This window comes from Amblyomma maculatum, chromosome 2 (genome assembly GCF_055883805.1).
Source record: "Amblyomma maculatum isolate TAMU_Amacu chromosome 2, ASM5588380v1, whole genome shotgun sequence".
NCBI lineage: Eukaryota > Metazoa > Arthropoda > Arachnida > Ixodida > Ixodidae > Amblyomma > Amblyomma maculatum.
In genome coordinates, this window is record NC_139345.1 from 196,847,183 (window position 1) to 196,854,300 (window position 7,118).

General features: G+C 44.3%; 1 pseudogene; it reads right to left on the minus strand.

Annotated features, from left to right (window-relative positions):
* Positions 1 to 2,025: 2,025 nt before the first annotated feature.
* LOC146200866 (uncharacterized) lies at positions 2,026 to 6,766 on the minus strand (annotated as a pseudogene).
* Between the last annotated feature and the right edge of the window lie 352 nt (positions 6,767 to 7,118).

The following is a 7,118-nucleotide window of genomic DNA, read 5'->3' on the forward strand; positions in this document are numbered from 1 at the left end:
GTGAGGACGAGTGGCTGCGCCGATGTTGTTGCGGTGGTAGGAGCTGCCTCAGAGGTCATAGTGGCCGTTGTTGACTTTGTGATCCCAGGTAGGTGGCGGCCACTGCGCAAATCCAGCTTTCGGCTGCTTAAATGTATTTATATGTGCACACGGGGATGTTTAGCCACCTCCACCAAGATGATACGTGGCAAGGTTAGTGCACGAAGGTTAGTCCAGGATGACACAGCAGGCAAAGCACAGAAGCACAGCAGCGTCAGCCTTCTTCTAGCGCCAAACGTTGCTACCACTTTGTCTTCTTCTGTGTCACTGTTGCTGATCGTTGTCTTCTTTAACGTCCAGCGATGCAGCGCATATATGTCACAATATATTTGGTAGTTTTAATATAGTTTTGTGCAATAATAGTACTTTTTGATGAATAAATAAGCGCTCTTGGTTTTTATCTATTAAAATGCTTTTCCTTGTTAACCGTCGCGGCGCTGCAATCGACGAACGCAAGCCCGGCTCCGCTGCGTCGGGAAAACCCCCATTCTAAAACTCGCCGCTCGGCTAGCACGTTGCGCCGCCGCGCGCTATTAATCCTTGGGGGCCCCAAGCTATTCTAAAACTACCTAATATTTACCGCAGTGCGCAATGTACCACCGCAATGTACGAGCGCCAACGCTCTCCTTTATGCGGAGCGCCCGGCCGCGCCGGTTCAGTTGGGGACCAAAATGGATCCGTAGCTCATCTGGCAACACTGGCCTTTAGCGGGCGGCGGCAAGTGCCCCTACAAAGGATGGCACCACCCTAAGCCGGGCGCCGCGGCAAAACATGTAGGTTCCCTAAACAAGAGTCGACCGCAGCGCAGCTAGTACTCGCGACCGAGGTGTAGGGAACTGTGCACCTAAGTGTGTTCTAGTAACGTTGGCTGGCGCCACGGCTCCGGCCTCTATGGCACCGCTTGCTGGGCACGCTCGGTTTACTAGGTGCGACGCCTTCGGCAAGCAGCAGGCTACACGTGCTCAATACATCACTAAAGAGTCAGTCTCCGTGCACGAACATTGCATCTCTGTGGACCTACCTCCCCCGTCGAAAGGCCGTTCCAGCCCTCATTTCAAGGTATTCATACATCTGCTCATAGTGTATCTAGGGCTCCGCATAAGTCTTGGAATATGAACGCATCACGACTTAAAAGTGACATTGCTTCGGGAAAGCTGCAACTTATTTCAAAGGAAGCCAGAAAAAGTAAAGTCTGGAAACAATTTCTCGTACTGGTTGACATCAATTACTCGTCACCAGTAGAACATGTACAGTGCAAAGACCGCAAAAGCTTCTTGACCTACGATGGAGGCAAAAGAGGGACATCCCATCTGACTCGTCACGAATGCAAATCAACGCAGAGTGTACTGCCATTACTTCTTTCTTCAGCGAAAAAAAAAAAACAGGTGTTCCTGCCACTGTGAAAGAAAGCTCGACAACATCTTGTATTCGTTGGTGCGCGAGACATGAGGCCATTCGACGTCGTATGTGACGATAGATTTTTCAAGGTTGCCGATGAACTGATCGCTGTCGGTGCACGGTATGGCAGCGTATCAGCAAAAGATGTGCTTACATATCCTACTACTGTGCCCCGTAAGGTTAGTGAAGCGGACGGTGCACTGCGAGAGGCATTCAAGCCAAGCATCGAAGCTGCAATGCCGGAAGGTCGGTGTTGCTTCACTGTGGACATGTGGGCTGATGATTATAAAAAGGTTTCATACATTACTGCGATTGCCCACTACGTCGATGATAGCTCGAAGTTGAAAAGCCTGGTGTTGTTTACAGGCGACTTTCCTTCCGGGAAAACGACAGGTGAGGAAGGAACTTCTGCGCTGATACGCGAAGATGGGGTTTGACGAAGCCCTCTTAGAAAAGTCTGTCTTCGTCACCGATCAGGGCGCCAATATTATCAGTGCCCTCCGTCTTTACACTAGAATGAGTTGCAGCGCTCACATTCTGAACACTGCACTCAGACACACTTTTCATGATGCCTATGCTTCTGAAGATCTACCTGAGCTGCACGAGCAAGTGCAGAAAGTGAAGGCTGTTGTCACTTTATTAAAGCAAAGCGACCTCATAAGCCAGCTTCTCCACACTGTGTGCCCGGAAGTGAGCACGAGATGGAATTCAAAGCTTGCAACGATAAGGCCAGTACTGACCCAATTCGAGGGCTGAAAACTTTCTTTATTCGAGAGGAAACTCCCTGATTGAGGATGCCAGCAAGGAGAAAATGAGGGACATTGCTGACTTCCTTGAGCGTTTCAAAGAGGCAACCGATAAGCTTGAACTAGACAAGCAGCCAACATTGCCACTTGTTCTTCTTTACTTTACGAAGCTGAAGAAACACATTTGCATTTTCTATAGCCAACTCACAAATTGCCATTCTGAGGAGAAGAGCAATGCAGGTTTTTGAAAGTAAAATGCAGCTCGGGGACCTCCATAAAATTGCATCATTTCTGTGGCCTCCTTTCCATCAGCTACGTGAGCTTGAATGAAGAGCAACGCAACGCTGTTTACGGGAAAGTAAGGGTAACGCTGTTGAATATGTCATCACTTTCTGCAGGAGAAAAACCTACGAGCAACTAATCATCATGCGCGAAGCGACAAAAGCTGATGGATGAGTTTCAGGAGTGGCACGACACCGCCGAAACTCAATCTGATGAAGACGAGTTGGACAGCTACCTTCATGACGTTGACACATACAACCATGGCAACAACAGAGGGCTGCAGTGGTGGAAGACTCATGCCGAAAAGTTTCCCTGCCTTTGTTTCCAGGCTAAAAAAGTTCTGTGCATACCAGCCACAAGTGACAGCAGCGAAAGGAGCTTTAGTGCCGCTGCACTGTAAACCACTTTGCACCCTTAAGGGCGCATCGTCAGTATAAGACCTTTAAAACACCCATGGTTTTCATGAAAATGGGTGTTTTGATTTATTTGCATCCTTTTTACCCCCATTGTGAATATCTGGGGTGTACAAGGGGTGAACTTATCAAAATGCTCCCCATCGATCCTCAGGGGTGTAAGGGTGTCCTTAATTTTTTTCATCAACAATAATGAAACTTTCAGGAAAAGGGGATTGATCATTGCCGATTACGTTTGTAGAATGCACAAGACAATGACGACGACACGCATGGCCGCCGCTAGTGACCTTCGCCACTATAGTAAAGCTGCCTCTATTACATACAGCTGGAAAATAGCATGTGCAAGTTAACATTATTTTGAGAATGCTGTCAGTTGAGATAATTTATTGAATACTTGAAGCACATTTCGCCTTTTATCTTTGTTGTTGACCTCATTTTTGAGGGTATGCAAACCTATCCAATTTATGGCCACGAACTACCATTCTCAATTTTCTAAAAAACTGAACATTACCTGACATCTTATCTTTAAGGTTACTCTGATAGCCATCCCATCGAAGTTAGCCATCCCATCCCATAGCAGTTATTTGCTATTAGGGTCATGACTGTTGAGAAAAAAGTAAGGGATGTATTGGTAAGAAATATTTTTTTATGTGAGACTGAAGCTTAAGATGTCAATTAAACAAAGGACTGTGATATCATTTCCAAATAGGTGATGGTATATTCTAGCCGTAGGGATTCACATCACCTCCATCTTCTTGTGTAATTGGTCGTGACACCTCTATTCCTATATGTTCATCCTTCAGGGAAGTATATAATCTTTTTTTTATAATCCAGTCATCAGTCATATGTGTTTCTATGCGTTTCTAATTTTCCTGTTCTTGAACCGGCTAATTCCATAGTAATCACAATAATTAGAATGTGTCGATGTATTTAACGTATCTGAAAAGAAGGCAAAATTTTGCTTTGGGTCTGAAGTGCCAAGTTGAGCACTCTAACATCATTCTCCTTGATCTTAAGTGCCCTTCACAAATCAGGTGAAATTACAAGCAGTGGCATAGCCAGAAATACATTTTGGGGTCTGGTATATGCAGCTGGCCATAAAAATGGGGGAAAAAGACAAAAAGATAGAGGGATGCTGTGCTCAGAAAATTTATAGGGTGTTCTAACACTGACCCCCCCCCCCCCCCCTCAATATGCCATTGGTGAAAAAATTCTGTAAATAGAACACTTGCAACATAGCTTTAAAAGTATCAGTTTCAATATCAAAACCAATCATTTCATTAGAAGAATACAAAATGTAAAAGTACAGATAATATAAGTAATAAAAACCTTTACTTTTTTGATCATGGTGATGGGGGAGGCAGGGAGAAAAGACTGAGCCCCCTCCCCCCCCCCCCCATAGAAAATACAAAGTAAAAATACATATGCACAGCAGTGCAGCATCCGCAAAAAAAAAAGAAGGTACATTCGACGAGACATTGCGCTCAAGGATAGCATATAAAAATATAGATAAGAACCAGCACCTCATTACACATGAACAGAGAGTAGGTAACAAAGAAAAGCAAGGTCCCAGTAAGATCAGTCAAAGTAAACTTTACACAAGCGTCAAATTTTCGCACACAGAAAAGAATGAAACAGGAATTGTACATAAGAACTTTAACTTCAGTAGGAAAGATATTTTTGTTGATATTAGTCAAGCCAACAGCACATGACAACTTGTGTACAATGTGATCTACCTGGGCGTCCCATGACATCTGTTTAGTGAAAACCAACCAAAGCCAGAATATTAACAGTTCCAACGACATGCATGGTAAGCACATCGACTTGAGGATTGGCGACTTCAGTCACCACACTACTCTCCGGACACTTCCTCACAACATATGCATGAAAATGCTCATCAAATTGAATCGTTTCAAGATGCTGAACACAAAATAATAAGCATCTGCTCACAGAAAAAATGTCTGTGACGAGGACAAAACACGGTTCTTCCGATAAGACGTCAGTCACCAAAACATTACCAGTTGCATAAAATATGCTGTCGAGAAAGGCTGACGTAAGAGGAAATATATTCTCAGAAGCCATTTTGCTTGCAGAGATGTGGTTTTTAATGTTTTGGGCAAATGCTCTAACAGAACCTGTTTATTTCCCACTGCACTTAGGGTATTGCTGCTGCTGTTGCCCTCACAAGACTGGAGGTACATTTCATAACCTTGGTGGCGCAGTTAAAGGGTTGATGTGATCTTTTTGAAGTTTTTCAACTTGCTAGCCAAATCTTTAAAATACTGATGCTTCCCCTCAAAGCGCATTGCCCACAGTCTGATGAGGGGACCATACATAAACATGTATTTAGGGTAATGTATGAGATAATGCAGCTTGCAGGGCACACTGACAGATGAAAATATTTCTTTGAAATCGACACAGAAGAATGTGATCAGGCGATCAAGGTATGCTATGTTTTCAACATTCACTTGCCGGCTCATGACAGCGCCCACAATTTTCCTCAGGAGCAGGTACAGGACCATTCTCTTTGTCCTCTCGGTATGCACTCTCCCGCATAAAATGGCAGGTGCCTAAAGAGACAAAAAACCTGCGATGCACTTCCCTTAATTGCCACTTTTCCTTGAGATATAGTTATTGCTTCTGGCTTGTTGCGTTTGTCATTTCCATTGTATGGGTACATACAAATGACCGTGTTTAGGACATCCAATGAAAAAAAAACATCCTTTACAAGAGACAAAATTATTTGCTTAAGCACAAATGGAATTACACCCTCGTGCAGGTCATGCATAATATCAGGGGGAAGGTGTGTGTGGGTTGGAAGTCAGAAGAAGGAACAGCACACTCCTCTCGCACGCCACACAGGGGTAGACAGGAAATTCCACGAGCAAGCAAGCTCAATTGGTGGTCATGCACACTCGGTGTCCTTTCAAGAAAGTCACATGGTCTGTGTTTTCTAAAAATTTCACCATGTATTGCCATACAATGTCGGCATATGCGTCCCTGGCTAAAATTGCACTTAAACCCTCCCAGTCTGTGGAGTGACAGGTTGTCTCCGGTACAAACTAGAACAGATCCCTTCAGAACTTCCCCATTTACAACAATGCCTATAGTCTCTAGTAAGCCAATGTCAGTGACAAGAGGTTCTAAATTTTTTTGCAAGCCATATTTTACAAGCTTCTCTTTTGAGAGCATAGACAAATTGATTGCTTGAAGTTGTGACCTTGTCTCAACCAACCGATTCAACACAGTGTAGTATACAGCCATTATTTTATGCCTACCACGTCTGCTTGCAAGGGGATCACAGACTTCAAATTCATCAGTGTAAAACTGAAGGCAAATTTTTTTTTAGTGTCTCCTTGGAAGTATGCATGCTCCTGAAATGCCGTTCCATCAAAGACATCAGTAAAGTAACCTCTGGGCATCTTTGCACGTTGGAAGCACATATCAGAAGGAAATTTCTCTAAGGAATGTTCCAAAACCTTCAGCACAGGCACATGGCTAGATGTTTCAGCTTTTCCATTGCGATTGTGTCCAAGAGAAATGGTCTGTGGTTGTACAAAAGGCAAAGTATTTTGCCAATACCGTTCACGCCTGCGCCTACTCAAGAGCTTCAAAGTTTTGCTCAATAAATGGCTTAGCACTTTCACTTGTGACATCTGAAGCTGAATGTGAAAGGAAGTGTTCTGAGAATGAATTAAGGTACAATAAAACATCCGTATACACCTCTTCAAGTGTTGCTGCTGGTAGACGCTTGTTATGTTTCCACTTCAGCTGCAGAAGTTCAAACTGCTTGAACAAGTCTGAGCGCTCACCTTGAGCACTTTGCGCAGGCTCCACCTGGCTCATACTTGGACTTGCTGGCTGGTATTCGCTGCTGCTGTCGATCATTGGTGGTCTTTTCGTTGGTTCTTCTCTTGCCTCTGTGTCATGCGAATTCTCAAATGTTCTTGCATGAAGCCTCGAAGCATGCTTGCGATAGGCTCTGTAGGATGTGTAGGACTTCAAACATCCTTGCAGACCACACACCCAGTTTCGGTCATGTCATGTTTGGCATGAAAGTGCCGAAAGAGAGATTTCAAAGTCAAAGTTCTTGTGTTGCATTTGTGGCATTGAAAGAAGCGGATCCCCGGCATCTGAAAAATAGAAACAAATGCCCAGTGCGTCATTATACACATGCGCTGCAGGCCCATCGACCAGAGAGACAAATTAAACGTAAGCACACGAGATTAGCATTAAGCGG